Below are 18,630 nucleotides of genomic sequence, written 5' to 3' on the forward strand. Positions count from 1 at the left end.
GATGTCTTTTGCTTGCCCCCAGTCGCCTTAGGCTCCTTCTTCTTCTTTTCTTTCTTCTTCTTCTCCTTCTTCTCCATGGGAGCTTTGCTTTTGCCGGCTCTACCTTGCGAAGATGAAGGATTGGAGGAAGAGTTATAGGAAGTTGAAGGCTGGTGGGCAGCTCTAGACTGATCTAACTGTTGACTCAACTGTTCAGGAACCATGGTGTTCTGAACTACATTGGTTGAGAATAGCCAAATTGGCAGGCCAATTGTCAGTCCTGGAAGCGACAATGTGGCCATGTGGGGCACACTGACTTCTCCCCAAGAGGAGAAAGGACTAGGATTTCCATCATGTTGAATTCCTTGGTTGGGGCATTCCATGTTCTCAACCTACAGATCAACGCAGGAATAGGAGGTGATTATGTTCCGTTTAAAATAAATTTTATAACGACGCTTTAGACACAACTTTCTTTTTCACTTTTTAAGAGTCGAGAAAAAGCTAAAGATGACTCTAGTCTCCTTCGATGTTTTAACGAGCCCGAAGTGACAAATGCTCGGATGGACTTTTTCAGTTATAGAGTTTGAAAAAGGCCAAAAGAAACTGCTCTGGAGATCTAGGCAGAGGGTGTGCCAAACTTTTCGCAAAACCACAAAATACGTTTTACGGTACGGGTGGTCGATCTTCGTGAATGCTGTGTTCACTGCATTGCGATCAGTAGGGCGACCGACACGGTTTCCTATGGATAAAGGCTTTGTTCCTATAGGGGTCTCCCAATATATACACGACGGTACGTGGGAGCACAAGTCCGTATTGATACTTATCGCTTCACCGTGGAGGAATCACCCAACCACTCAACGCTAAGATATCACGTTTAACAACGTCGGAACATGTCTCTAGCTTAGACCTCTATGTGTTTGCGTTATGTTTCAAAGCGTTGTTATGTAAATTCAATTTATTTTAAGGTTGATCTTGTTTAGCAGTTTGCCTTTATGGATCACCACGAGATGTATAATACAACTTCCTAAATGCAGTCTAAGATGATAAGCAAGCTTTTCGATCTTTCAACTTTGAAAATCTTAACTACTGAGGGAAAAGAAAGACATCATCTTTTCACACAGATCATAGAGCACACACTAATGCACTTTTTTCCTAAATCAACATGCAAGCTGTCAAAATGCACATGCACAATGCAGGTATTTCTTTTCTCTTTCTTAATGTTGATGTATTACAAAAAGAAAGTTGTTGTATAACTTTGAATTCAATTTCAAGTGAAAGGAAACAAGTTTTGTCCAAAATCAAAAGACACCTTAAGATTTACTTGTTTCGACACTAGAAATACATAAATTCAAAGCATATGATGAAAGCAAAAGCTCAATCAGCTATGAACAGCAATCAAACTAACTCTTAAGATCAAAACGACACTTATCACAGGTCTAAATCTAAGAGGCCACAGCAAGACTAGTTCACTTTCGTTATGGGAAACTGTAAATGATATAAGAAATACACAAAGAACAAACATGGTTTCTTTATACAACCGAGGCGGAATAGTGGCAAGGAAAGTTGGTTTCAGATAGGTACATTGACTGGTAACTGGCTGCAAAAACAAGGATGAAAACAGGGCAATAAACAGGAGGGAACCCCAGTAGCACTAGGCAAAACTGGTTCAACGCAGGTAGTACACTGGCAGTTTGACCTTCAGCGCAGGTGGCCCCTTCGGGAACTGCGCTGAAATGCAGACTGCCTTCACAGTGCCTGCACTGAAGAGATAAACTTTCGTTTTTCTCAGTTTCCGGGTCACAGATTGCTCAAAAATTCACAGTTTTTGGCCAAATCAGAAGCTATCAATCAAGTACACACTAAGGGATGAAAAGGAGGATGAAATGCTATCACTAAGAGCTGTTCAGAGTCCTTGTGGATCAGCTCTTCAAATCATAAACATGCCCAGAAACTGAGCTAGAGTAGCTGCCCTCTACTTTGCATTTGAAAGATCCAAATGCAGTTCGATTCGGTACTCCCTGTGTTTATGAAATGAATAGCAAAAACACAAACAACCAACAAGATACGTTCCCCAGCGGAGTCACCAATTTGTTGTTGGGAAAAGTATCCAATACAGAATGACCCTATCCCACTCTAAGGGTGATAGTACCTCAGCAACAATCAAAGCAAAGCTATTCGAGATTACTTCTTTATGAGATGTAAGAGAGAGGAGGAAGAGATCCACTAACTGATGTCTTCCGCTAATGATTGATCCAATCTTCTCTCTTTGCTGCTTGCTCCCAACTCCTTGCTCTTTCACTGGCCAGCTACACCAAGATCCTGCAAAATAACAAGAGAGGGAAACTACAAGAAGCATACATTCATAATTGATTCAAGGATTAGAATAAATCAAATACACAAGTATAACAACACATCATTGAGACACATGCATATAGAAGAACCTCAAATGATTTATTAATGGAAGAAGTAAAGTTCAGGAAGTGATACAACCATAAGAGGCCCAATCCAGCATCACCTCCCAGCAGAAAGAAATCTCCTCTTCACCTCCTTCAAGCAAATCACCCAATAGTTCTATACTTAAACCAACAGCACTTCCTTACATTCACAAGATTCCAGCCCCCATAGACCTCATGAGAGAGCTCTATATATAGGAGTTTTGGAGAAAGGACGAGTCAGCTTGTAGCTGGCATGAAGCTGACTAGTGTCCTCTCCCACTTCAGTTATTCTTCAGTTCTTGAGTCCACTTGGAGGTTCTTGCTTCCACTTGGAGATCTAGACCCTCTTACTCATCACCAGTCGAATTCTCTGATCCAAGTGTCATTTTGGAAGCTTCCTGGGCATTGACACCTTGAATAATGACTGTGCCACATGTCCCATCTCACCCAGCGCAGGTAGCCTTCTTTACAGTTGACATTCAGCGCAGGTAGACAGTGGAGCTCTTGACATTCAGCGCAGATGCTCAGTGGAGCAGTTGACATGATCCAGAATTAGCTTGTTTTTGAGTGTTTTCAGGTGGAGAACTGATATTTAGTGCTGTGGTTTGCTGACCTTGTTCCTCTAGGGGTAGGAAAAACATGTTTAGGGACTTTGGATCCCTTAGATTATGGACATTTCATGCTTCATGCTGTAAGGCACAAAAATGTCTATAACAATGCATACCCCATCATCTTGAGGGCCTAGTGCGCAACACCAAATCTAGTGCTTGGAAGCGATGCTTTTCAAGAACTTCCCTTTCAAATGCATCCAAAAATTTATCTATGTCAGTTAGACCATCATAATAAGGAAAACTCATTACCTTCGATGATACACAACACATTTATTTAGTCATCATGTTACAGTGCAGCATAGATACTTCATGCAACCTATTTTTCCAGTGTTCTAACTCTTCATCTGAATCCGATGAGCAGGAACTTTCACAGTCCCATTAAATGCATCCATTTGCTATCGGATTCACCCAATATTGGTCTTGCACTGTTATTTTCTAAATTTGGTCCAAATCATCATCACTTTCATAATCACATACCGGTTTAGTATATCACGGTCCTTCTACAGGGTCGAAAAGTACTACTACACGGAGAAATTTCCTGTCAAATGACATTGTCCACTTCTTCAAATTGATCACCCCATTCATGTCAATAGCCCAGTCAATCCTAAGGAGTGTGGGGTAGGGATTTTTTTCATCAACAATCTCTATTACTTTAAAATCAACCGACACACTCGCACCTTCAATATCTACCGTCACTCCTTGCAATCTTCCTATGGGAATAATCATTTTTGGATTTTCCATCGTCAATTGAATAAGAGACCACTACAGTGCAGGTCTCTCCATTCCCTCCCATGTTTGTTTAGGTAAAACATTTGCATCTGACCCAAGATAGAAAATAGCTTGGTCCATTTCATATTTGCCTATTTGCGCGGTGATCTTCATCTCAGGCCTTGTACTTGCCTTATGCTTACCAATTTTTTGGACTACCCAATGTCCTTCAAGAGCATTTTCTTTACCAACGCATTTATTTATCAACTCATGTAATCCTTTCATGGCCTTTCTATTGGGCCTTTCTTTAGATTTCTTATCCTGACTCCCTGAGGTAGAAGCCTCAGTGAAGCTTTTCTTTGCTTCCATGAAGGTTTCTTTCGCATGCTCTAAATCAAAGCCAACCTCCTTTTCTAGAGCTTTACGTACCCATTCATTTTTTTTAGGCTGCTTTCCATTATCCTCGCCAGTCGTCATTCTACTACACAACACAATATTCACATTAGGATCCTCTTCGCAGGGTTCAACCCTCATCATCTCCAGGTTCTAGGTAGTCTGCTAAGGCTCCGTCGCTTTTTTGCACAACTTAGCTACTAATATAGGGCAATATTCTATCACATGGTCAAACTGAGTGTAGTATCAGAGTGACAGGTATGTTAGGTTCATATATTTGCTTGTGTAGTGTCCTAGCCCTTCACAATTGTAGCAAATAACTTGTCCCTAGCATCTTGTAGGTCCTCCTCCTCCTCGTTCTCATCCGTGCCCTTGATATCCTCCTCACGTTCCCCTAGCGCCTTGATCATGAGGTCGAGTTTATGTTGGAATTTGATATGTGGGAGTTCTCTCCATCATTAGCACATAGCTACGATAGTTGCACTCATCGTGACCCACCGATTTACAGAAGTTGCAAAAGAGCTATTGCAATGTCTGTACAAATATTTGCAACAAGTGATAACTATTTGTAACATGTTTTCCAGCTACCTGATAGATAGCACACCACAGCGTAGGCCTTGTACTTGGCCCTGATTGAGATTCTAGCTTCAGAGGCTTCAGCGCCCCTCCTGCAATGAAATTTGAAAAGACATGGAAGTGATCTTTATCATGCCCCTGACTTTTACATTTCAGACACCAAACTTCTTTGTGCACCTATGGTCGAGCTGCTCTATCTTTCTTGAGACTTTGGAAATCTAGGCAAAGATTTTGCAACTCTGCATGAATCTGCTAAACTCCCACAGTAGCATCTTGAATCACTGTCTCGTGCAATGTCATCGCAATCTCCAGGGCTTTCGCCTAGGTCCCAATATTTTGCTGTGATAAAGAAACCCTTAAATGAGGCAAGAGCAAAGCCACAAACCATTTGTACTGCTTCCCATCCGTGAGATTCACGTTAGCCTCGCGAATCTTGCATTTCAATAGTTGATCCAACTCCCGGGGTGTCTCGCTAGGCTTCATCATGATTTCCTTGAATCCCATAATTGATTATGCTTCATACTTGGGTCTACTAAATTCCTTATTCAACGCAGTATGAATGTCTTCCAACACAGCTATTGGTTATTGGTGCAGTACTTAATGTACCACATTAGCATGCGATCCTGTAAAGAAGTAACCAACATTGCTTTCTTCTTCTAGTCATCTGTAATATTCTGGGTTGTCCATATGGCCTTTGCAATGAACCAAAACTGGTCTGGGTCCTCATTTCCCAATCCCTTGAAAACATGAAAGTTCAGTGCATTTGCCATATTGAACGGTGGCGAAGGTGGTGGTAGTGTGGGAAAAGGTGTATGTTGTGGAGGTGAAGATGTAGGTGGTGTGGGCGGATCAAGTATTCACGGCAAACCTTGCCTTATTAACTGGACAACTCTCTGTTGTAAAGCCTATGCTCCTCCTTCGTCATCACTCAGAGGAGGCTCAATCAATGGGATATATTCAGGACATGTTCTCCTTCTATCCCTAAATAACTTTCCACTTTGTGTAGCTCCAAACATCAAGGTAATTACATAGCCCACTTTTCACACAAGAGCATTTTAATCCAAGTATTCAAGGATCTTAAATACTTACCTTGCGATCCTTTGAAAAAGTGTCGCTCTGCTTAGTTGTCGCTGAGCGAAGTATCGACCTAGAATTCTGTCACAAATCCTCTGATGACACAATCAAGCCAATGATCGACAACACGAACGATCTTATCTTCAGTGGCTCCCAATCTCCGCACTAATTCTGGGGTCCACACTATTGGACCGTCAAGTCTCCACCTTCCCTGATTGTCTTCCAATTTAGCGATCCACTCATATATCTCTATCGGGAAGGAACAAAAGAAAATTTCATGTATCTCTGTGTACAGATACCTATCCAACCACTACTCTTTCGTCAATCGCTGATTTCTATTTTCTTGCGCCATGAATTCGTGGATCTTTCTATCCAACCATTCAATTTATTTCTTTGCTGGATTCTAGTGATGCAACATTACACATCTATTTATGCAGATCTCGGTCCCAGAAACAAAACCATTTGTTGGGTTACTAAGTCCTGACCCAAGTTTAGAGTTATGTTTTCCAAACAAATCCCTAAATTACTGGCCCTTTCAACATCAAGCCACGGAGTGCATATTGAAGTCTCACTCGAAGAAGTATGGGGGGATGTTGGAACCAAGTTTTTGCACCCAGAGATGAGTGTGATGTCATTTTATTCCCTAACTCTGTCTTTGCAAATATTGATAAGCCTTTTAGGGCTTATTGATATACTTCCTTTAATTGACTTCCATACCTTCGCGAAGGTCTAAAACTGTCTTTCATGGACCCTAAACAGGTGAATCAACTACTTATGCACCTCTGTAATTAGTTTTAGTTCTGTATTTACCCAGATTGGCCTAAGTATCTGATATCTTTAACATGCATTAAGATATTCTTCACGTAAATAGGTATTATAACTTACGTTCATATGATAATGTAATTCATGTAAAGTCACACATTAATACAGTATTAATTCATAAACCCATCATTCATCATAACATAATAGCACATTCATTCATAACATAAATAGATAGACAAAACACAGATATTTCCAGAATAATCTCTTTATTGATACTTCATTTCTTCTCACAGAGTCAAGGCTTCCCTGTCCTCTCAGTTGCAGGCGTCTGCACACTCAGCTGCGGACTCTAGTCTAAACCTTTGGGCACACAGTTGCAGAGCCTCTCATCTACTCTAAGAATTCTTCGTTCTTTCTTCTAATGAACCATTACATTGAAATTCATCAATACCATGAACTGAATTTGTTTAGACTCTCTAGGACTCTCCTTTTTATACAATCCCACGGTTTGCACACCATGGGTAGATCTACTAAATCTAACACAACTTACATAAAAGAAGTGAAAAATCCTTTATGACACTTTACTATCTACGCGCTCCATGACCACAAATTGAGGAGACTTTATAGTTTACATAACAAAAACTTGGGTTTTCTACCACAAAGCTTTGTCTTTTGCCCCATGATCGATCGCAAGGGATTGTTGGGTCTTGAAATTGTCATTCATTTCCATTACAATTTCACTATCATGTCCATTATATCACCTCCATTTCACCTTCATTTCACTACCATGTCACTACATTCATCTCACTTTCATCATTATTGGGTCACATCTATGTTTTTCCAAACTTTATTAGTTCTTAGCCATTTTACGTGAATTTGTGGTTAAAAGTTAGGAAATAATGTGCATATGCTTATACCTAACAAGAAGGTTGAGATTGTTTACATGTGTAGGTCAAATGGAGGCTTCTAGAAGACCTTTATGTGGCACCCTAAGGCCAAATTCGAATTTCAGTGGAGAGGATCATGGGATCAGGAGGATATGTGTCACATTTCCTATTTGTATTGAAACTCTAAGAAGACATGTGTCTTATCATTTCCTATTTGATTAGAACTCTATAGGTATAGGGAGAGATTCATGGACTCTCATTAATGAGATGAATTCTCATCTTTTTGTATAAATAGGAAACCTCTCTCCTTCATTTGGTAGCTTTTTATTTTTCAAAAGCTTTTGGAAAGATTTGGAGAGCTTTGTAAACTTTTGTAATTTTGAAGAATTTGAATAAAGCTTTGATGTTCTCAACATAGAAGGTGATGTGAAGTAGATGTCATGGAACATATTAGAATGTAAGGTAGAGTAGATTTTATTTTGTAGTTTTGCTTTGATTTCATTCAAGTATGTCATTTGATTGTTTTAAAGTTTAATAGTTTAGATTTTCCATTCATGTAATTTTAATTCATGCAAGTGTGTTCAACCAGTTTATTGTAGATTTATCTAATTGTGTAATCTATGCTTGATAAAATAGTCCAAGAAAGTAGTCCTCTTATTTTCCAATTGGTGCTTGGAGCATTAGAGCATACAGTAGATTAATTTTCCTTTACATGTTTTGTATTTTCTTTCCATTTCAAATTAGCATATCTAACTGTGTAATCTATGCTTGACAAAATAGTCCAAGAAAGTAGTCCTCATCTTTTCCAATTGGTGCTTGGAGCATTAGATCACACAGTAGATTAGTTTTCCTTTACATGTTTTTCATTTAATTTTGTTGCAATTTCATTTTCAGTTTTAGAACAATGAAGTATTGAATCCCTCAGAATGCTATCACAAGAAGTTAGTTCTCCCAAATTGTATATCAAAGTGATAAAACACTTCATTTAGCTATTATCATTTTTGCTTTAATTTCATAGACATTTTGCCAGCTTAGATTAATCTAATGTTCAAATTTTTGATTTGTTTCCTTTTCTCCTTTCTTTAGAAATTAGATTTTAACATTGAAAGTCATTAGATTTAGTTGACCATTAAAATTTAGAGATTTTCACCTAAAAAGCATAGATTTTCTTTCTTAGATTAATTTTCTCAATCATAAGAAACAAAACCCCCAAAAACTACATAAACTATAAAACAACGAAGAAAGAGAAAGGTTAACTAAGCACATATGGTGCACCACACTTCATCAGTTTACGATACCCGGATTGATAATTTATGTAGAGCAATTTAGGACACTAAATTGACTAGACATTTTGGCGTCGTTGCCAGGGAAGTGTAATTAGGAGACCCTATTTCTAACATCTAAAAAAAAAAATTAATAATTTCTCGAGTATCCTCTCCCCCTGCACTTTGTGTGATCTGGAGGACCAAAAAAAAGAGTTTCTATGTTAAAAATAAAAATAAAAAAATAAAAAAAATCATTTCATTTGATTCAATGAAAAGAAAAAAAAAATCCAACTACTTTGATAGGTTCAGCTATCCAAGATTGACTGGTTATGGTTTAAATTGACCCTCAAAACACTGTGTCCTGTTTTAATAAGATTTTGCAAATTAGCTACGGAACGCAGCCATGTTCCGCAACTATTCCAAGGTTTAGTAGGTTACATTCATCCAATGAAGAAACCAACCACATGGGCATCTTTGGAATCATCTCGACATGGATCCTGTCCTAGTCAGCCAACCCAGATCGATAAAAAACCAGCTTAAGACCTCAGTCAAATTGCCATTTTCAGTACATTTACCTTGAAGGCTTAGTTGCCTGAAATTGAGAACCATTAATTATTTTATAAAAATTTCACAATTTGAAAAGAAAAAACAGGGAAACAATCAATGGCTATCTCCAATTCTATTTTCCACTGTGGCCTCAATAGAAAACCTGCATTCTTTGTAGTAATTTTGGTACTGATATTGGATGTCGATTTGGGGACAAGTGCCATTTTTCCCATGGTGAAAAGGAGCTTGGGAAGGTAAATGCAGTGGCACACAATCTTAAAGATGATCTGGCAACAGGAAATTTTGGCAGTAGGTTCCCAATTGGTGGCTTAGATGGAAAGCCTAGAGGTTGTCTTAGCTACTATGAGGCTACTCCTCCTGCTATGGTGGCTGTAGCTACATTTGGTTCTTCTGCAACTGCAAAAATAAATGTCGATGTTGCACTTGCTGGTGCTATAATTGGGGAAGGTGGTTTAAACTCTAAGCAAACTTTTCATTCAACTGGTGCAAAATTGGCTATAAGAGATCATGAGTCCGATACTAACCTGAAGAATATTGAGTTGGAAGGTAGTTTTGATTAGATAAAGGAAGCTAGTGCCTTGGTTCATCAATTGATCATGCACACGAGTGCTACACTACCTACAAAGAAGATTTCATTTAATACAAAAAATTTGAAAACCATGGTGATCAGGAACTAATAAGCATAACCAATAGACCCGCAAATGAAAAAATTTCAACCACATCATTTGCCAGAAAGATGCAAAATAGTAAAAATTGTCAAAATTTAACTGCGCAATCTGGCCAAATGAAATTGAATTATGAAAAACTAAACATGGGTTTTTTTGGGGATGAGGTTAATTAGATAAAACGGAAATGGTTTTAAGAAATTTGCAATAGTTTGGGAGAATTTCTTGGTTCTTTGAAGCCTATTTTTGAATGCCACGTGAAGAAAAATGGATTTTAATTGATGAACAATCTGTTGTTTTAACACAACATGCTTGGAGAGGGAAAATCCAATTTTGGAACTTATTGTGTGGTGGCATTCAATCTTGCTTACACCATTCCTCCTGTCTTTAATAACTCGTACTTCATCACACACTTGTTTAACAACAAGATGTATCTCAATTGAATACAACTCTTCCAAACTGATCTGTTTAACAGCTAATTCTATAACTTGAACCAGTTGGATATGGCTCTTTTACATCCTTATTGTTCCTTTAATATACTAAGTTTCTCATTTTTACCTTCGTAACCTTCCTATGTATACGAGCACTTGGATTGATCATTTAGTTTTCGGTTCTCTCTACGTATAAGCAACACTCTGTTTTCATACAAACTATGTATGCATCACCTCCATTCCTTATAGCCTCCGCACTATTTTTTTCTTCATATACTCCCTACGCTTCATTTCCATATCCTTCACTAAATCAATCCCCAACAATTCTTAAGGCCTTTGATGGCTGTGGGTTTCATCCTTTTGGCATTCTTCAGGATTTGCCTATAGGGGTTGAAGGAAAAACCGTTAGTCTAGATGTGGAGGTGGTTGATGCCCCTCTAGACTACAACCTTCTCTTGGGTCGAAGTTGGTCTTACACTATGACAGTGGTCGTTTCATCGGTCTTCCGAGTAATAAAATTTACACATAATGGCAAGATTGTAACAATAGACCAGCTGGCTTACTTTTCATCCGACCCAGCCTCTTCAGAGAGTATTCAGCATGTCAATAAAACGACTATCCCTTATAAGGATGTTGGAGTAGGATTATTTAAAGATGTCGGTTTACTAGGAACTTTTCCTTTTCCTCCAATCAACGCATTGTCTTCATTTGCATCCATTCATATGATTACATCAGACACCATTGTTTATGACAATCCTTGGATCGTTCCTTCTGAATCTGAGATAGACTCATTTGGTGATGCTATGCCTTTGAGTCCATATGAAATTTCCTATGAAGCCGTGCAGTCTTTTACCGACCCACGTTCAACCAAAATCGACCAAATGAATGTGGTCCATGAGGAATCACTTTTCACGTCAACCTCGTAGTTAATAGCATTTCCCGAATTTGTGTCATCTGACGAGCAACTTCGTGAAGTCCTGTGTGTAGACGATTTACAATGGGAAGATCTCCATCACAGATCTTCGTTTTTACCTGAGGATGATCGTTTTGAAAATGATTTCTCATCAATCTTTACAGCTGAATATGTCAAAGAAGCTCAGAATCCAATGAAACATCCTGATTCAGAACTGGTCACCTTGAGTAGTGGAATTATTGTCGTAGTACATGGAATATCTCTTCTGCAGCTTGGGTTATCTATTCACCCTCTGACGAGTTAGTTTCTATGCATGGGGTGAGCCTCGGTCAAACAACAAACAACATTACTGAGTACAGTGCAGTGATTGAGTTATTGTCTGAATCTATTTCATTCGAGATTCGGAGTTTGATAGTGAGGTTAGATTCTGAACTCATTGTACTACAGCTTAATAGAGTGTATGCCATTAGAAATCCAGTGTTATTAAGGTTATTTTTGAGAGTGCGTCTCTTGGAACGTGACTTTGATTACATTGAATATCAGCATATTCCAAGGTCTTTAAATACATTAGCAGATGCAATTGCTTCTCGAATGTTAAATAGACATTTGCAATAATCATACATGTAAATTTAAAAACATTTCATCACACATGTTCAACAGATAAGTCGGTAATAATGATATATATAGATAGGAGTGTGTCAAAAAATACATCGTCTTCGATCATAGGTTGAAAAATACCTTATGATCGGCAAAAATGATAAGTACAAAAAAACAAAATGTCACATGTGTCTACAAAACGACCATCCAATCATTGGTAATGATCTCTATATGACACCACTGCACGGGCTACCCTACACAAGAACCTTCTAAAAGGTCCCGGGACTGCGACTACATAGCGCTGAAACCTGATAGGAATATCATCTATAGTAGTCTCTGGTATATCTGCTGTAAGACGCTCTAGGTCTTGTTCCAACTCAGCTAAAGTCTCTGTGGCCTCGTCCTGTGGGGCCGGTGCCGCTGCAACTGGTAGTCTCCTCTCGAAAGGCCGGAGATTGGCTAGACGACGTGGGCCTACATCTGCATTTTGAAAATTATTACTATCAGTTTTGAGACGATATAAAAACAAACAAAAAAAATAGATAGTTTAAAAAACTTGTGGAAAATGAAGTTACCTGTGTCATCCCATTGTTCTCCCGATGGAAGAACCATGTCCGGATCTCCACGAAAATCAACTTCAGCATAAGGAAAATCCTGTATAGAAAAGACCTGGTCCTCTAACCAGTGAAAGTACTCCGGAGTAAATCGGACAACCTCCGTGCCCTCATCAGGATGACGGGCCATAACCGCAACCCATCGCATCAATTTGGGCTCTCGGGGAAACCCAGCCTCAACAGTGAGCTGTTGTGGGATCAGCATCGGAACCCTCTCTAGGCAAAAACTCACAACTAAAGGCCCATAACCAAAAGTCTTTAGCTGTCCGTTTTTGGCTCTAGTCAGTTGGCCCTTTAAATTGGCCAACACAGCATCACACCAGTTGAAAATGGTACCTCAATAGCAATCAATCGACATCTGCATCTGGGATCCAGTGGCAATGTGTAAAGCGGTAGCCCCGCAAAGTCTGGTAACTGTAAAAGCAATCATCATAAGTTCAGGGCGGGATATAGTTTTGATCTCTATCCCCTTCTCCTGAGACTGAGTGTTGCACCACTCTAGTCGAAGACTAGCGATGGACTGGCCACCCAGCCTAGTCCCGAACAGAGTGAAGTGTTCGCCTCTATTGGTCAAACCAGTGAGGAAGTAGATATCTGAGGGCTCTATCTCGAGCTGGTGCCCTCCAATATAAAAACAATGGTCCTGAATGTTCCATATTTCTACCAGCCACTCTAGAAAGCGCACTTGGGCCCTCATGCCAGGTATGGCCCAGTATTTGTAAAGGCCGCATGCCTTCAAAGCATCAATGGATGGTTGATGACTAATGGCAGCCAAATCAACATCTTCGTGCTCTCTCTCACGCCAATCAAGCATGGTGAACAATCTACACACCAGAAAACATCCATTAGAATCCATCAAATCAAAAAAATTTGGTCCAATTTGGAGAATTTGGGGTTTGAAAACGCTTTGCGCGGAGTACGCACCCCGCCTTTAGGAATAGAGCGTGCGTACGCAGGTTCCCTTAAGGCAAGGTGCGTACGCCCAGCATTTTCCCAACTGAGAAAATGTCGGGGTACGCGGGTCCCTAGTGTGGCACCTGCGTACCCCGAAAGGCGGATCTTGAAACCACAAAGCCTCCAAAAATAAAATCTAGGGCCTAAAAACAAATTCTAAATGAATGAAAATGAAGAGGAGGATGTTGTAGAATACCTGAAAGAGACGGCGTTCGATTTCGATGGTCGGATTCTCCGCAATGTCCACGGGAAGTTTCTTGCCAAAAGCCCTTTTTCTCTCCTCAACAGTAAAATGGTAAAAATGAATTGGTAAAAGCCCTTTTTATAGGTTTTTTGGGTAAATAAATGGTAAATTTGTTTATTTTTCACCATGAAGAGGTATTTTTCAAAGTACTTTTATCTATCTTAAACAAGTATGAGTAATGTGTTGGTTTTTGTGCAGGATAAAGGATTTTCAGGGAAAATTGTCATTTTTTACAAATAAAAACATCAGAGTCATCTTTAAGCCCTTTTCTAATTCCTAAAACATGAAAAGATTGCCGAGCGTTTCTTTTACACTCGTTAAAATGGAATTAAAATACGGTCCTCTTACAGCCCTTTTCTGACCGTAAAAACATGAAAAGATTGCCGGATTTTTGTCATTTCAAATTCGATATTGGAAATAAAACGACGTGTCCTTGATCGCTTTTTACTTTTCAGATCAGAGACACTAATCATGAAATTACTCCTTGGTCATAAAGATCAAGCGGTTCTCTCAAGTATTATTTTATACTTTTCCGGGCTTGGGAGACACAAATTTACGAAAAAGGTCAACCCTGGAGTCTTCTTAAGTTTTTCAGACTCTCTAAAATTGAAAAACGTCGAGTTTATCCTATACTGGACTCGTTAAAATTTCACAGTAAAGGACCTGTTCAATTACAAATAGGAAAGGACCACTCCTTCTTAGGGTTCGAATCTAAACTAAGTTGGACTCATCCGAAGGATGAGCTTATAATCAAGCATATGTTATCCTCCTCAAGCTTGTAAAAAATAAAGAGGTACTTACCAGAAATGGTGGGGGAAAAGAGAGGAAAATGAGCCTATTTGTTATCCTTTGTCTCAGAAAAACCTTATCACCACTCTTGAACACGACACTTTTCATTCACCTGGTTTGGGAAATCCTTTGCCTAATAGTTGATCAAACCACATTGAAAATCTTCAGCTGGTTTCTGGGTATTAACTTTGGGTCAATTGTTACCAAGCCATCTGTTGTGTCGTTATGTGTTCAAGAGGTCACTGCAAATAAACCATTCATCTGCAAAATACCCGTCATCCATCTTGACCATCCCTGAGTCAGTCCTTACAGCTAAATTTCTTCAACTTGATCTATGATTTCGTGTTGTGGGCTTGCCTGCAACGGGTCGCTTTCTATCGACATCAGCACATTATCTAGAAAGATGACCTAGAAATCGTCAGTACCTTGAAATCTGCATGCATCAATGGCAGGTTTCTCGCCTTTGACGACAGTTTACATCATTGACTTTCGATCGAAGGATTCCATGACATGTTCGACATCAACACATTCATTCACATCTCATGGATTGTACTGGGTACTTTGAGAACCATTGACATCACTGGTGGTCTCTCTCACACTTGTTAACAGTTTACATCATCGACTGGTAATCAAGTGGTTTCTACCATGTTTGACATCAACTCATTTATTCGCATGGATAGAATCGTACTATTTCGAGAAGTAGAAATGAAGACCCTGGATCTAGTTTCCACCATCCAGGCTGCGAGGAGTTTTGTATTCATTATACAGTAGACTAATCATAAACAGATGGCTACGTCCATACTGTGTCTACATGAGTCTATGATTATGATGTACTGCGAAATCATTCCTATATCAGAGCAGTAGTTAGTTTTTTAGTTAAAGTTTTCAATCTGAGTATGGGAATGCCTACCTTAGCGATGATATGATCTTATATATGTATTTTGTGTTGAATATTTGCAGGTTCCGACTGGGCTCTCCACAAGATAATCCTTGAAATGATAAAGTACTTCACCCTTCCTAGATGATATGAAACCCTAATCTACTACAGGCTTCGCACTTTAGGGGGCAATATGTTACACTAAAATTTGTCACCATGACTATTTGTAGTCAGTATGGCTCCATCAATTGTCATACTGTCCTCCTTGGCAAGTCTTATACCTCTGCTCCTCATGTCAAACTCCAAGAAAGAGAGAAAGTCCTTAAAAATCAATATAACTCTGGTTACACAGCTTCTCTTACCCTTACCTGCGTGTACGCACCTCAAGTTCGTAATACCTGTGTACTTGTACGCTCTGTCTGTAAAGGGGTGGGTGCGTACTCCTGTAAAGGTCAAAAGGTGCAAGTTTTAGTTCAAAAAAGTTACTTGTGGTCGAATCTAGAGCATTCTAGAAGATGGTTTGACGTGGATTGAGCGCCTCCAGATGGTTCATGCATCCCAAAGAAAGAGGAACTTATCCCATCAAGAGGGGAGCTATCCCATTGAAAGAGGGGCTTATCCCATTGATGGTGGACCTGATTAACTTCCTCCAAAGCACTATAAATACAGGCATTGGGCCAGAGGGAGGGGAGGTTGAAAGATAAACATTCCTAAGGGTAGATGCTGCTGAAATTAGGACTCCCTTATAGAGCTTTAGAGGAGAGATTCCCATCCTTTCTCAGCTTCATTTGGAAGTGGGTGAGCTGATCAAAGTAAAGGAGAACTCTTGCTAGACCCTGGGAGGGACCTGCACAACACCAAGGCCTTGGTTGTAATGGTTTCTTTTGTTTCCAATTAATACAATTAAGTTCATTTTTCTCAACAAGTTGTTATATATAATTTGTTTCATATACTCCTTGGTCTTTATGATGAATATGTTTTATTATATGAGTTATTCAAGTGCTATGTAATCGTTTGCTTGTCAGTGAATGCAGGCTTCAAGGAGAAGGAGGAGCTCATCTGGATCGGAGAGGCTTGGCTGCTACAAACAGCATTGGACTAAAGGTATGCTTTAAACACCTGTTTGCTTGTATTTTAAATGCATATTTAGGGAAAGATAGTGCTTGATTGTCTTGTTTGTCACTAGAAAGCCTTAGCTTTTAGGGAGGTCAGTTTTGTCCGCAAATTTGACTCTTTCCGCATGACAAGTCGCGATGGCGATGCAAAATTATGTTTTTGTGAAAATTACGTACGGAAATTTGCAAATGAAGTTCTAATTCATTTTTTCTCGTCATGTAGGACATCATGGCATTTGTTTGGGAGGAACGAACACACGACGATAATGATGTGGAAGCTTTTGCTGATGCTGGGTGCTTAAAATCTTTACGTGCATGTGGGTTGCTAAAATTCTTCCTTACTCCACACCTTGGGTCCCAACCCGATTTACTGGAGCCACTGATTCGTGCCTGGAATCCAACAGATGGGAAATTTATAATTCAAGGCCAAGGCATCGAGTTTGATGCCACGGACGTATATTTCTTGACTGGGCTATCCCAATGTGATGAGAGGCCCATTCTGGAGGGGCAGTAACCCGGGGGTGATTCTCTAGAGATGTTGATGGCACAAGTGTGCCCATGAGAACGCAAAACGAGGAGCGGGAAGGTGGCAATCCCGACAGTGGAAGACATGGTTCTTTGTGCAATGCTATTTATGGTGATGAGGGCAGCGGGCTCCCAAGCCCAACATGAGGCATCGAATACCCATCTCAGATTTGCTCTCAAATGTCTCAATCCGACCATGTTCAACTGGGCAGAAGAAGTGACGGCAAATATGAAGAGACAAATTACCAATTGTCGTCGAGGAGAGACGAAATAGTTTGGCTATGGGTCCATCTTAGTCCCGCTCATGCTGGAGTGGGTGTCGGCATTTTAGTTGCAAGACATGGATTTGGACTTGCCTAGACCACGTGAGATCAAGATCACCTGATGGGCACACGTTATGCCATGAGGAGGTGGCGGATGACCAATGTCGTGGGGGACACTATTCCATGAGTGGCTAGAGTGCCAGACGATCTTCGTTGAGGACTGGCCATATGCTGGCATGGAATTCCGCGGAGACCCTAACATGTAGTTGCCCGCTAGCAAGTAGTGGGATGATGGTGGTAAGACACTTGATCACATTATTTTTGCATTTTATTTTTTATGATGTTTCTAGATTTTTTTCATGTATATGTCCTAATGACGAAATCTATGGGATTCACAGATGTGGGACCAATGAGGCCTGTAGGGCTGGCTCCAGAGGCACGGAGGGATGCACAGGGAATTGTGGTGCTGGCCTTGGCTCCTCCAGCTGATGATTCCGTGGAGACAGTGGCCTGAAATCTTGAAGGCCTGACGGCGAGGATCCCTGATTACATGGGGGTCGAGAAGGTCCCCATAGCGTTCTAAATTCACACAGTAGGAGTGATACCCAGGGTGCACCGCCTGTTGAGGCGAGTGGCACAAGCAGTGGTATGTTATAGGGATCATAACCCACCGCAGTACACACCTAGGTTTTATTTCCTGTTGATTTGTTTGAGAGACATGTGTCTTGGATGGAGAACACAGACTCTATTTGGACATGTACACTTATTTTTTGAGAGCCTCAGTGCGCCACACGATATATATATATATATATATATATATATATATATATATATATATATATATATATATATATATATATATATATATATATATATATATATATATATATACACACACACACACATATTCTTATGGTTCCTTATTGTGTTTGCATGCTTCTTATATGCTATTTTGATTACATGTTATGCAAATTTCTGTCTAATACATGGTTTGCTAATGCATCAGTTAACATGTTCAATCTTCTGGGAATGTGCTGATATGTGATGAAATCAAAATTCTTTTCTAACAATTTAACATGTAAATACAACCTTAAAATCCGATCATCTCTGACAGAATAACGCCCATTAAGCTAGTGGACGACAAGCTGAGAATCCATATTCACAACTAATGTATGAATACCGAGATTGATAGCCTTGGTCAGTAACTCAATAACAGCACTATATTCAATGACATTGTTTGTGGTACAACCTAGACAAACACCTTGAAGGTCTACTAACTCACCATGAGGATCGTAGATCACCCATGCCGCAGAAGAAAGTTTGCGGGTACTGTGGCAGGCACCATCAGCGAAACCAACGTAAGGTGCACCAGACATCTGCACAAGA

At 39.8% G+C, this 18,630-nt stretch overlaps 1 pseudogene; it reads left to right on the forward strand.

Annotated features, from left to right (window-relative positions):
* LOC149168220 (zinc finger CCCH domain-containing protein 31-like) overlaps nucleotides 1-9,934 on the forward strand; it is an 81,390-nt pseudogene extending 71,456 nt beyond the window's left edge.
* The last annotated feature ends 8,696 nt before the right edge of the window (nucleotides 9,935-18,630 follow it).

Source organism: Pinus tabuliformis, chromosome 4_2 (assembly GCF_031772625.1).
Source record: "Pinus tabuliformis cultivar Carrire ecotype Pingquan chromosome 4_2, CPIR1, whole genome shotgun sequence".
In the NCBI taxonomy this organism is placed as follows: Eukaryota; Viridiplantae; Streptophyta; class Pinopsida; order Pinales; family Pinaceae; genus Pinus; species Pinus tabuliformis.